At 37.3% G+C, this 13,404-nt stretch overlaps 1 long non-coding RNA gene across 1 annotated transcript in view; it reads left to right on the forward strand.

The window, feature by feature from the left end:
- LOC133249229 (uncharacterized) overlaps positions 1-13,404 on the forward strand; it is a 330,813-nt gene that overhangs the window by 34,544 nt on the left and 282,865 nt on the right. The window lies entirely within an intron of this gene.

A 13,404-nucleotide genomic window follows, 5' to 3' on the forward strand; every position in this document is an offset into this window, starting at 1 on the left:
CTCACTGTAAACACTCATCAACTCAATATTTGTAAAAGACCTGAATATTAGACTTGAAATCATAAAACTCCTAGAAGGAAACCCAGGCAGTATGCTGTTTGACATGGTCTTAAAAAATATGTTTCTTGATTTGTCTCCTTAGGCAAGGGAAACAAAAATGAAAGTAAACAAATGTGATTGCATCAAACAAAAAAGCTTCTACACAGCAAAGGAAATCATCAATAATGCAAAAAGACAACCTGCTGATTGGGAGAAGATTTGCAAATTCTATAACCTATACGTTTTTAATATCCAAAATATATTAAAACCTTAATACCACTCAACAAAAACAAAAACCCACATGACCCAATGAAAAACTAAGCAGAGGTACTGAATAAACAGTTTTCCAAAGAAGACACACAGATGACAATAAGCACATGAAAAGATGCTCAACCTCACTCATTATTAGGAAATTGCAAATCTGTGATTATAGCTATAAAATTTAATAATATATTTTCATTGTTTGTTTTGAGGATCCCGATTAACTCATCAACATACAAATTATTTATGTAATTGACATTTAATAGCCCAAAGCTTTATGCTAAGCATATAATAAAACTTTCACTTGTCCTTTATTTTATACCTGGCGAACTACAATTTGTATCCATAAAATAAGAATAAAGTTAAACACCTTGCCTTTCAGTAATATTTATTGACGAATCCCCTTTGTCCCATTCCATAGATATATACTTCCAGAGTCTCCGGGACTTGCCATAATCTCCCTTAAATTGACATGATCAAGAGGGATATTAGAACACAAAACAGATTGAATAAAATGTAGACAATAAAACAAAGTTTCTTTCTTTGTTGAATAGTTTCAAAGAGAAGAAAAATGAAAAACATCAATTAAACAAACATGGCTTCAGTACAGCAGAAGTACAACTTTACTTATAAAATAAAAATACATTTGAAGAGAGAGAGTTTATCACCTCATTAATATGCTATTAGTCCTCTTTTATTTTGTACTTGGTAATGGCCATAGCTGTCTTGGACGTTCACAATTTATTGATGCCTCCTCTCTGTACAGGGTTGAAATTTTTTTTTTCAAAATTTATACTTGAATCGATAGCATATTTAAGGGTATATGATAAGGCCAGAGTAGAATAAGTGTGGTGAAGAAAGAGTAAATGAAAATAAGGGTGAGGAGGCTCCCTTTCTTCTTTTATTATTAATTCAGGAATGGAAATATCTCAGAATAGAAGTAGGAACAATGCTGAGCATAGGAAAAAAGATTGTTTCAAGTGATTAATTAGATAAAATTATTTGTTCAAGTTTCTACATAATTCTGTTCATTAGGATGAGTAATATGAAAGAAATATAATTGGGACAGATTATTTGCATCATATTCATTTACCTGCAGAGATCTTTCTATATAGTAAGTAAGTAGTGACTGAGTGACGAAAGGAAGAGGTTAATACATAAAGGAATGAAGGATAGAGATACAATATTCACCTTGCCCGGTTCCTCTGATGGCATCAGTGAGGTAATCAGAATGTTCTAATAATACACGGATTCCTAAGGGAAAAAAACTGCAAACCCATCAATCACCAGGTGGAGTAAAATAAATTTTGAAATCATTCAAGCTTTTTTGAAACTTTTCCAGCAACCTTTTGCAGGTGTTTTTAATAGAGAAAATGTGCCCATCTGTGACTGTTTACCCACAAAGACTGTTTCAACAGACCCATAGATTCAAAACAGCCCAACATTCAGCAGGCTCATATTATGTACATAAGCATGTGTGATTAATTTTATTTACCATAGTTTATTACTGTGTGTATTTATTCAAGAATGAACAATGGGGAAGATATGGACCCAGCTGTCTGTGATTTAGCATTCAAGTTATTTGGACCAAGTGACTAAGCTATTACATGCTCCTCCAAAAAGGAGTCTATGATAGTCACTAAGCACCTGAAGCTCTGAATGTTGTTGCTGATTGCCTTTTGTTCAGAGTTTTCCATTTGTGAGTGGTATTACAGCATGCTGTGCTATCTGCAGCTGCGTCTTTACTAAAGCATTGCTGTGGCGCTGGCATCGAAACCCAGAGGTGACTCTGGAGTTCACAAAAAACATGTAGAGGAAGAAAGAGTGGTGGATCTCTGTGAGACAACTTAACTTGCATGGTTCTCATCTCTGTCTTCACATTAAAACCATCGAAGGAGATTTCCATACCTGCCAGCACTGATCCTATCAATTAATTCAATAGCTGGGATGGGATGAGGGCATCATCTTTTATATTCACTTATTTTCACATCTCCTCAGGTAATTCCTCTGTGCTGTCAGAGTTGAGAAGTCCTTTGCTGTATAGAAAATGCATATATTATTTTGAGAGAAATATAAAATAAATATCAAACGTAAGATTTTTTAAAAAACTAAAAGAAGGGGATCCAAATTTGGTGTAAAGAGTTAGGTAAGAACAGTAATATAGGAATAGCCCAAATTTGATATGCTTTAATTAAATATAGTTTATAACAAAGAAGTAGAGGAAAACAACACAATGGGAAAAACTAGAGATCTCTTCAAGGAAATTGGAGATATCAAAGGAATATTTCATGTAAGGATGGGCATAGGAAAGGAAAGAAATGGTAAGAACCTAGCAGAAGTAGAAGACATGAAGAGGAGGTGGCAAGAATGCACAGAAGAACTGTACAGGAAAGGTCTTAATGACCCGGATAACTAGACTGCTGTGGTCACTCACCTAGAGCCAGACATCCTTTTTTAAAAAAATTAATTAATTTTAACTGGAAGCTAATTATTTTAAAATATTGTGGTGGTTTTTGCCATACACTGACATGAATAAGCCACGGGTATACATGTGTTCCCCGTCCTGAACCCCCTCCCACCTCCCTCCCCATCCCATCCCTCAGGGTCGTCCCAGTACACCAGCCCTGAACACCCTGTCTCATGCATCAAACCTGGACTGGCAATCTCTTTCACATATGGTAATATACATGTTTCAATGCCATTCTCTCAAATCATCTGACCCTTGCCTTCTCCCACCAAGTCCAAAAGTCTGTTCTTTACATCTGTGTCTCTTTTCTGTCTCGCATATAGGGTCATCGTTACCATCTTTCTAAATTCCATATATATGCGTTAGTATACTGTATTGGTGTTTTTCCTTCTGACTTACTTCACTCTGTGTAATAGGCTCCAGTTTCATTTACCTCAGTAGAACTGATTCAAATGTATTCTTTTTAATGGCTGAGTAATACTCCATTGTGTATATGTTCCACAGCTTTCTTATCCATTAATTTGCAGATGGACACCTAGGTTGCTTCCATGTCCTGGCTATTGCAAACAGTGCTGCAATGAACACTAGGGTACACGTGTCTCTTTCAATTCTGGTTTCCTTGATGTATATGCCCAGCAGTGAGATTGCTGGGTCGTAGGGCAGATCTGTTTCCAGTTTTTTAAGGAATCTCCACACTGTTCTCCATAGTGGCTGTACTAGTTTGCATTCCCACCAACAGTGTAAGAGGGTTCCCTTTTCTCCACACCCTCTCCAGCCTTTATTGTTTGTAGACTTTTTGATAGCAGCCATTCTGACCAGCATGAGATGGTACCTCATTGTGGTTCTGATTTTCATTTATCTGATAATGAATGATGTTGAGCATCTTTTCATGTGTTTGTTAGCCATCTGTATGTCTTCTTTGAAGAAATGTCTGTTTAGTTCTTTGGCCCATTTTTTGATTGGATCATTTATTTTTCTGGAATTGAGCTGCAGGAGTTGCTTGTATATTTTTGAGATTCTTTGTCAGTTGCTTCACTTGCTATTATTTTCTCCCATTCTGAAGGCTGTCTTTTCACCTTGCTTATAGTTTCCTTCATTGTGCAGAAGCTTTTAAGTTTAATTCGGTCCCATTTGTTTATTTTTGCTTTTATTTCCATTACTCTGGGAGGTGAGTCATAGAAGATCCTGCTGTGATTTATGTCAGAGAGTGTTTTGCCTATGTTTTCCTCTAGGATTTTTATAGTTTCTTGTCTTATGTTTAGATCTTTAATCCATTTTGAGTTTATTTTTTTGTATGGTGTTAGAAAGTGTTCTAGTTTAACTCTTTTACAAGTGGTTGACCAGTTTTCCCAGCACCATTTGTTAAAGAGATTGTCTTTTCTCCATTGTATATTTTTGCCTCCTTTGTCAAAGATAAGGTGTCCATAGGTGTGTGGATTTATCTCCGGGCTTTCTATTTTGTTCCATCAATCTATATTTCTGTCTTGGGGCCAGTACCATACTGTCTTAATGACTGTAGCCTTGTTAATATAGCTCTCCAGAGAACTTTCTTGCACTCCAGAGATAAGAAATTCAGCTCCACCACCAGGACACTGACACAAGATTCCCTAACTGGGAAATCTTGATAGACATGCTTTAGTGTGAAGTCAAATAGGCCTTAGGAATCATTACTACAAACAAAGCTAGTGGGGGTGATGGAATTCCCGCTCAGCTATTTAAAATTATAAAAGATGATGCCGTTAAAGTGCTGTACTCAAGATGCCAGGAAATTTGAAAAACTCAGCTGTAGCCACAGGACTGGAAATGATCAGTTTTCATTCCAGTCCAAGGAAGGGCAATGCCAAAGAATTGTCAAACTGCCATACAATTGTGCTTGTTTCACATGCTAGCAAGGTAATGCTCAAAATCCTTCAAGCTAGACTTCAGGAGTTCATGAGCCAAGAATGTCCAGATGTACATGCTGAGTTCTGAAGAGGCAGAAGAAGCAAAGATCAAATTGCCAACATTTTTTGGATCATGGAGAAAGCAAGGGAGTTCCAAACAAACATCTTCTGATGTTTGATTACACTAAAGCCTTTGACTGTTTGGATCACAGCAAACTGGAAAATTCCTCAAGAGATGGGAATACCAGACCACCTTGCCTGTCTCCTGAGAAATTTATATGTGGGTCAAGGAGTAACAATCAGAACTGGACATAGAACAATTGACTGGCTCAAAATTGGGAAAGGAGTATGACAAGGCTGTATATTGTCACCCTGCTTATTTAACTTATATGCAGAATGGTGGTAGTGGTGGCTTAATCACTAAATCCTGTCTGACTCTTGCAACAGCATGCACTGTAGCCCTCCAGGCTCCTTTGTCCATGGGATTTCTCAGCCAAGAGTCTTGCAGTGGATCGCCATTTCCTTCTCCAAGGGATTTTCCCAGCCCAGGAATCAAACTGAATCTTCTTCACATAGGTAACCTTTTTCACTCCAGGTGGATTCTTTTCCACTGAGACACTAGGGAGTGTATCATGTGAAGTGCCAGGCTGAATGAATCACAAGCTGAAATTAAGATTGCTGGGGGATATATCAGCAATCTCAGATATGCAGTGATACCACTTTAATGGCAGAAAATGAAGAGATACTAAAGAACCTCTTGATGAGGGTGAAAGAAGAGACTGAAAAAGCTGGCTTGAAACTCAACATTAAAAAAACTAAGATCATGGCATCTTGTCCCATCACTTCATGGAAAATTGGAGGGGAAAAGTGGAAACAGTGACAGATTTTATTTTCTTGGACTCCCAAATCACTGCAGACCGTGATTTAATTTCATGGATTGCAGCCATGAAATTAAAAGATGCTTGCTGCTTGAAGGAAAAGCTATGACAAACTTATGAAAAAGCAGAGACATCAATTTGTCAGCAAAGTTCTGTATAATCAAAGCCATGGTTTTTCCAGGAGTCATGTATGGATATGAGAGCTGGATTATAAAAATGCTGAGTGCCTAAGAATCAGTCCTTTTGAGTTGTGCTGGAGAAGACTCTTGAGAGTCCCTTGGACTGCAAGGAGATGAAACCAGTCAATCTTCAAGGAAATTAATCCTGAATATTCATTGGAAGGACTGACGCTGAAGATGAAGCTCCCAAACCGGCCACCTGATGTGAAGAGCTGACTCACTGGAAAAGATCCTGATGCTGGGGGAGATTGAAGGCAAAAGGAGACAGGGGTGGCAGAGGATAAGATGGGTACATAGCATAACCGACTCAATGGACATGAATCTGAGCAAATTCCAGGAGATAGTGAAGGATATAGGGAGCCTAGTGTGCTGTAAACCATAGCTTCGCAAAGAGTTGAACAGGACTGAGTGAATAAGAACAACAGTGCCTCTTCTGCTTTGTACTTCTTTTATTTAACAGTTTTCCTTTCTCTCCCTAATCATGGATTTAACGCTTTTGTTTGACTTTGTCTTGAGTAATTACAAAATCCTTCCTTACCCTTGATTCCTCTATGAATCTTGTTTACAAATGCATACCTTAACTGGAATATAGCCATCCATCTTGACTGTCCTTCCCTTGCAAAATTCTCAAGTTATGGATTTTTATTTTTCAATATCTGACTCACATGCATCATTGTCAGGAGCTCGTGTCCTCTGTTGTCACTGAAAGTATCAGATCATTACTAACCTATCTTCTTGAGACAAACACAACTTATTTGAGACAGATTGAATTTTGTTTTCTTACTATTGTTATTGACTCCTTTCTTTAAAACTTACCTGCCTTCACTGAAAACTTTGAAACTGAATTTAATCTTTCCTTCTAATCCTATGACCTACTGTCATCTAGAATGATGTAAATAACAGTGCATATTATCTATCCAATATCAAAGCCATTTAGTTTATTGTTCCTGCACTCCAAGAATGATCTCCAGCAGCCCTTCCTACAGACTTCTTTGTTCATGTCTGAATTTGGCATTCCCACTTTTGAGCTTAATATTTCATACTTACTGAAGCACTACTAAAACAATTATTATTTGACTTTATACTTCAGTAGAGTTCACACTTCTAATTTGTGTATGCCCATCATCCCTTCGTCTCTGTATCTCCTTTTCCAGCTAAATTTCCTGTGCCATCTTTTAAACATCCTCTGTTACTGATATCTCATATATCTGGGATTCAAGAGTAGTTTAGGGATCATTTGCATGCAGGTTACATGTAAAATTGTGGAACTGGCTGGAAAACAAAAAGTGGTTGAAACTCTGGTTAAATTCTATAATTATCTTAACATGACTTACAAGGTTACTTTGTGCTTGTTGCTGTGCTAGACAATATACAAAGTTTAATACCTGGGCTTTTCTAGGTTAAAAAATGTCTGAAATTTATGCAAAGTTTTATTTGCTCATTTTGGAATCAGTTACATCAAAAATAATAGATAAATTCACAGACAATAAATCCACATCAGTTATCATTCTAATTTCATTTTTCCACTATGGTTCCAGTGCAGCTTGTTCTTATGAATGAGACATTCTTCTCCAGAATAAATGTGATTTCAAAGTCTTGACTTGACTTTATTACACTAAATTGTTAAAAATTCTTTTATTCTAAAGTCAAAAGGAAGAAGGTAGTCTCAGATCATCACTGAACTTGGACAGACATGCCAGTCACAGCAACTAAATACCATACCTGCAGTGAAGGCTTAGACTTTAGTAAGCACTTTCATTCAAAAAGAAATATATACTATAGAAAGACGATAACGATAACCCTGTATGCGAGAGAGCAAAAGAGACACAGATGTATAGAACAGTCTTTTGAACTCTGTGGGAGAGGGAGAGAGTGGGATGATTTGGGAGAATGGCATTGAAACATGTATAATATCATATAAGAAATGAATCACCAGACCAGGTTTGATGCTGGATACAGGATGCTTGGGCTGGTGCACTGGGATAACCCAGAGGGATGGTATTGGGAGAGAGGTGGGAGGGGGTTTCAGGATGGGCAACACGTGTACACCTGTGGTGGATGCATGTTGATATATGGCAAAACCAATACAATATTGTAAAGTAAAAAAGAAAGAAAGAAATACATATCCGAAACAAGAGAGCTCTCAGTGCTTCTTTGCAAAACCCATGTTTGATATAGGAACTTATTTAAATTAAGTCAGAAGATTAGGCTTATTGAAGACTGGCCCAACTGATTTATTCTACTTAGAGCTAATTCAGGTTATTGACTTATATGGCTAAGGCTCAGCATAGAATAAAACATTAGGACTTTCTTGTTGGTCCAGTAGTTAAGAATCCACCTTCCAATGCAGGGTACATGGGTTTGATCCTAGATCTGGCGGGCAACAGTCTACAGATCACAGAGTCTGACAAGACTTAGCAGTTACACAACAGAAACAACAGGGTTCCCACACACTGCAGGGCACCTTAGCATGTTGGTCCCAACTACTGAACCCATGCCCTGCACCTAGAGAAGCCCTTGCACCCCAACAAAATATATTGCATGAGGCAAGTAAGACCTGATGCAGTCAAATAAATAAGTATTTTAAAAAGAATAAAGCAGTATCCCTTATTTTTTGCTTGTCTAACTTCAAATGTGCTGACTATAGTGGCTCAGATGGTAAAGAATTTGACTGCAATGCGGGAGACCTGGGTTTGATTGATCCCTGGGTTGGGCAGAACCCCTGGAAAAGGGAAAGTCTACCCACTCCAATATTCTGGCCTGGAGAATTCCATGGACTGTATATTCCACGAGGTCTCAAAAAGTCAGATATGACTGAGCGACTTTCACTTCACTTCACCCATTCCAGTATTTTTTTTTTTAATTTTTAAACTTTACATAATTGTATTAGTTTTGCCAAATATCAAAATGAATCTGCCACAGGTATACATGTGTTCCCCATCCTGAACCCTCCTCCCTCCTCCCTCCCCATACCATCCCTCTGGGTCATCCCAGTGCACTAGCCCCAAGCATCCAGTATCGTACATCGAACCTGGATTGGCAATTCGTTTCTTACATGATATTTTACATGTTTCAATGCCATTCTCCCAAATCTTTCCACCCTCTCTCCCACAAAGTCCATAAGACTGTTCTATACATCAGTGTCTCTTTTGCTGTCTCGTGCACCGGGTTATTGTTACCATCTTTCTAAATTCCACATATATGCGTTAGTATACTGTATTGGTGTTTTTCCTTCTGGCAAAACCACTATGAGGTACCATTTCACACCAGTCAGAATGGCTGCGATCCAAAGTCTACAAATAATAAATGCTGGAGAGGGTGTGGAGAAAAGGGAACCCTCTTACACTGTTGGTGGGAATGCAAACTAGTTCAGCCACTATGGAGAACAGTGTGGAGATTCCTTAAAAAACTGGAAATAGAACTGCCTTATGATCCAGCAATCCCATTGCTGGGCATACACACTGAGGAAACCATTCCAGTATTCTTGCTTAGACAATCCCATGGACAGAGGACTCTTGCAGGCTACAATCCACTGAGTCACTAAGAGTTGGACACTGCTGAATGACTAAGCATGCTGATTGTATGAAATGTATTAAACATGAATTTCAGTTTACCATTTACTATTAAACTGACATTTTTTTTATAAAAGATCCAATAGAGAATAAAATGCACATTTCAATCCACATAATGACTTCCCAAAGAGACAACTTTAAGTAGTACTATAGTTCTCGTAGAGGTTTGGGTATTTTCATCAATTTGGAACTCATTTATAGGCTCAGGGATTTAAGGAATATTACCTTGCTCTATGAAACTTTTGTTTAAAAAAAGAGTCTTAAAAAAGATATCTTATACATAATGTTCACCATTCCCAAGAGACTTATTTAGGTTCTTTTTCACATAAATTAATTCTAAAAAATTGTATCTGTCACTACCAATGTATCTGTATCATCGTGCTTCACATCAGGTACCTTGGCTTAAAAAAACCCTAAAGGGAAATATACTGAAATATATATTTCATGCAATTAGGAATATCATGAAGTGTTAAAACTCTGTTTAAAATATAACAGGGTAAAAAAGGTCATCTTTTATCAAAAAAAAAAAAAGTATAGATCATATATCTAGTATCTAGTTTAATAAATATTTTTCTTTAAATAATATTTTAAAATTTTGAGTAATAGTTATAAGTTAATTTACTTCCCAATATTTAAAACGAAAGTTTTTTTTTATATTAAGGAAAAGTATTGGACTTTTTATTCTTTTTAGTTCTCTTTTTAAAAAATATTTACACCTTTATTGTAGTATATATAGAAATCACTGTGAAAGTGAAATAAAATGACAAATTTGTTATTCGATATAATTGATTTTATTTCGTGAATAGCACAAAGTAAATAGTATTCAAAAGAAATTGGCCTTGGATATTACTATTTCAATCAACTAAACATGTTTGATTTATATTCTGTTTACTTTACATTGACAATAGATAGGGGAAAAAAGATAAATCTTGACTGTGTAAGCTCTATTTTAAAAATGACCATGTACCAAGGATTTCTGTCACTAAATCATTGATTTATCTGGATTGGGAGGCATATTTCTGAACTAATATACGTGCTTATCTTATTATGTAAGCCCTGCTGCTAAGTCACTTCAGTCGTGTCTGACTCTGTGCAACCCCATAGAAGGCAGCCCACCAGGCTCCCCCATCCCTGGGATTCTCCAGGCAAGAATGCTGGAGTGGGTTGCCATGTAAGCCCTACCTCTCTTCAAAAAAAAAAAAAAAAGTAGATAGTTCCAATGGTTGTAGTTAAAAGCTTTATTTCCTGGATAATCTCAAGCAGCATCCAATTATCTCTCTAAATATATGATTCCAAGAGTTGATACAGAATCAGAAAGACTCACCCAGACTACATCAGGTTTATACTTCTATATGTCCATCCCTCCTTCCCCAAAAAACAAGGTCTCAAAATACAGTACATCTGAGAAAAGAGAAGGTTAAAAAAATCTCCAAATGTGCTCAGTTGCCTTGACAAAGCTTTAAAAATATTTTCAGAAACAGAAAGAATGATCAGAGCAGTGTATGTTGAAAGACAGGGTCCTTCCTACATTATGTAAATCAAAAACTGTAAACTACATCTGAGATCTGTTTAACCAAAGACAGCACAGATCATCAAAGTTATATATGATCTAAAATGATTTCAGAAGACTCCAATAGATGAAATTGCATGAGCTGTGCAAAACTGAAGTAAAAGCTGGGCCTATAAGCCTGAATATTGGGCTCTCAATTTGGAAGAGGAAGCAAGGCAGAAGATAAATTGAAGTAAGATGAGAATGATGGTGAGGGACTTATTTTATCATCGGGATTCTTTTGACAACCTTGATAGGCAAAGTAAGATGTGAAAATGAAACAGAGTAGATAGATCATTTAGCTTGACAGGCTATAGTCCATTGGGTCACAAAGAGTTGGACACAAGTTAGCATAGCACAGGAAGACAGAAGATAAGAATATTTGACACAGAAATGTGTGGGAGAATGATTACATGAACTAGAGATAAGCAGGAGGAAAAGATTAAAATATACTTTCAAAATGGTGGTATATTAACATGCTTGAGTGACCACAACAAAATACCACAAACTAGGTAGCTTAAAGAACAGAAATTTATTATATCAGTTGTAGAGACTGGAAGTCCAAGATCAAAGTATCCACAAGGTTGGTTTCTTTTGACTCTTTGGAAAGTCTCTTTCATGCCTTTCTCAGTTTCTGGTGGTTTGCTGACAATTTTAAAAAATTCAGTGGCTTGCAGAAACAGCACCCTGGTCTCTAGATTTATCTTCACATAGGGTTCATCTTGTGTGCATATCTTTGTTCAGATTTCCCCATTTTTAAGGACACATGACATAATGGATTAGACAGGCAACTTGTTTCAGTGTGACATTATTAATTAATTTTCTAAAATTCTATTTCCAAATAATTTAACATTCTGGGTGCTAAAGGCTTACGACTTTAAGATATAAATTTTTGAGTGGAAACATTTCACCTTATAACAAGCGGGAATAAAAGAAACATGCAAAGTAAAATTTGATGTAAGTTATTTTGCATAAATTTATAAAATGAACAAGGAAATGGAATAAACACCTGGACAACTCCAATATAGGGAATTCAGTATGTGGAGGAATGAAAATGTGATATACTTCTTGTCAAATCCAGATGAAAATATATTTGTTTTTGTGTATTAAAGTTTTCTGAATTTACAGTGCAAAATAGTTTTCTGATAAGATCAGATCATTCACTCAGTCGTGCCCGACTCTTTGCAACCCCATGAATGCCAGAACGCCAGGCCTCCCTGTTCATCACCAACTCCTGGAGTTCACTGAGACTCACGTCCATCGAGTCAGTGATGCCATCTAGCCATCTGATCCTCTGTCCTCCCATTCTGCTCCTGCCCCCAATCCCTTCCAGCATCAGAGTCTTTTCCAATGAGTGAACTCTTCTCATGAGGTGGCCAAAGTACTGGAGTTTCAGCTTTAGCATCATTCCTTCCAAAGAAATCCCAGGGCTGATCTCCTTCAGAATGGACTGCTTGGATCTCCTTGCAGTCCAAGGGACTCTCAAGAGTCTTCACCAACACCACAGTTCAAAAGCATCAATTCTTTGGCGCTCAGCCTTCTTCACAGTCCAACTCTCACATCCATACATACCACTGGAAAAACCATAACCTTGACTAGACGAACCTTTGTTGGCAAAGTAATGTCTCTGCTTTTGAAAATGCTATCTAGGTTGGTCTTTCCTTCCATAACTTTCCTTCCAAGGAGTAAGTGTCTCTTAATTTCATGGCTGCAGTCACCATCTGTAGTGATTTTGGAGCCCAGAAAAATAAAGTCTGACACTGTTTCCACTGTTTCCCCATCTATTTCCCATGAAGTGGTGGGACCGAATGCCATGCTCTTCGTTTTCTGAATGTTGAGCTTTAAGCCAACTTTTTCACTCTCCACTTTCACTTTCATCAAGAGGCTTTTTAGTTCCTGTTCACTTTCTGCCATAAGGGTGGTGTCATCTGCATATCTGAGGTTGTTGATTTTTCTCCCGGCAATCTTGATTCCAGTTTGTGTTTCTTCCAGTCCAGAGTTTCTCATGATGTACTCTGCATATAAGTTAAATAAACGGGGTGACAATATACAGCCTTGAAGAACTCCTTTTCCTATTTGGAACCAGTCTGTTGTTCCATGTCCAGTTCTAACTGTTGCTTTATGACCTGCATACAAATTTCTCAAGAGGCAGATCAGGTGGTCTGGTATTCCCATCTCTTGCAGAATTTTCCACAGTTTATTGTGATCCACACAGTCAAAGGCTTTGGCATAGTCAATAAAGCAGAAATAGATGCTTTTCTGGAACTCTCTTGATTTTTCCATGACCCAGCAGATGTTGGCAATTTGATCTCTGGTTCCTCTGCCTTTTCTAAAACCAGCTTGAACATCAGGAAGTTCATGGTTCACATATTGCTGAAGCCTGGCTTGGATAATTTTGAGCATTACTTTACTAGCGTGTGAGATGAGTGCAATTGTGTGGTAGTTTGAGCATTCTTTGGCATTGCCTTTCTTTGGGATTGGAATGAAAATTGACCTTTTCCAGTCCTGTGGCCACTGCTGAGTTTTCCAAATTTGCTGGCATATTGAGTGCATCACTTTCACAGCATCTTTCAGGA

The sequence above is a fragment of the Bos javanicus genome, chromosome 6 (genome assembly GCF_032452875.1).
Source record: "Bos javanicus breed banteng chromosome 6, ARS-OSU_banteng_1.0, whole genome shotgun sequence".
Classification (NCBI taxonomy): domain Eukaryota; kingdom Metazoa; phylum Chordata; class Mammalia; order Artiodactyla; family Bovidae; genus Bos; species Bos javanicus.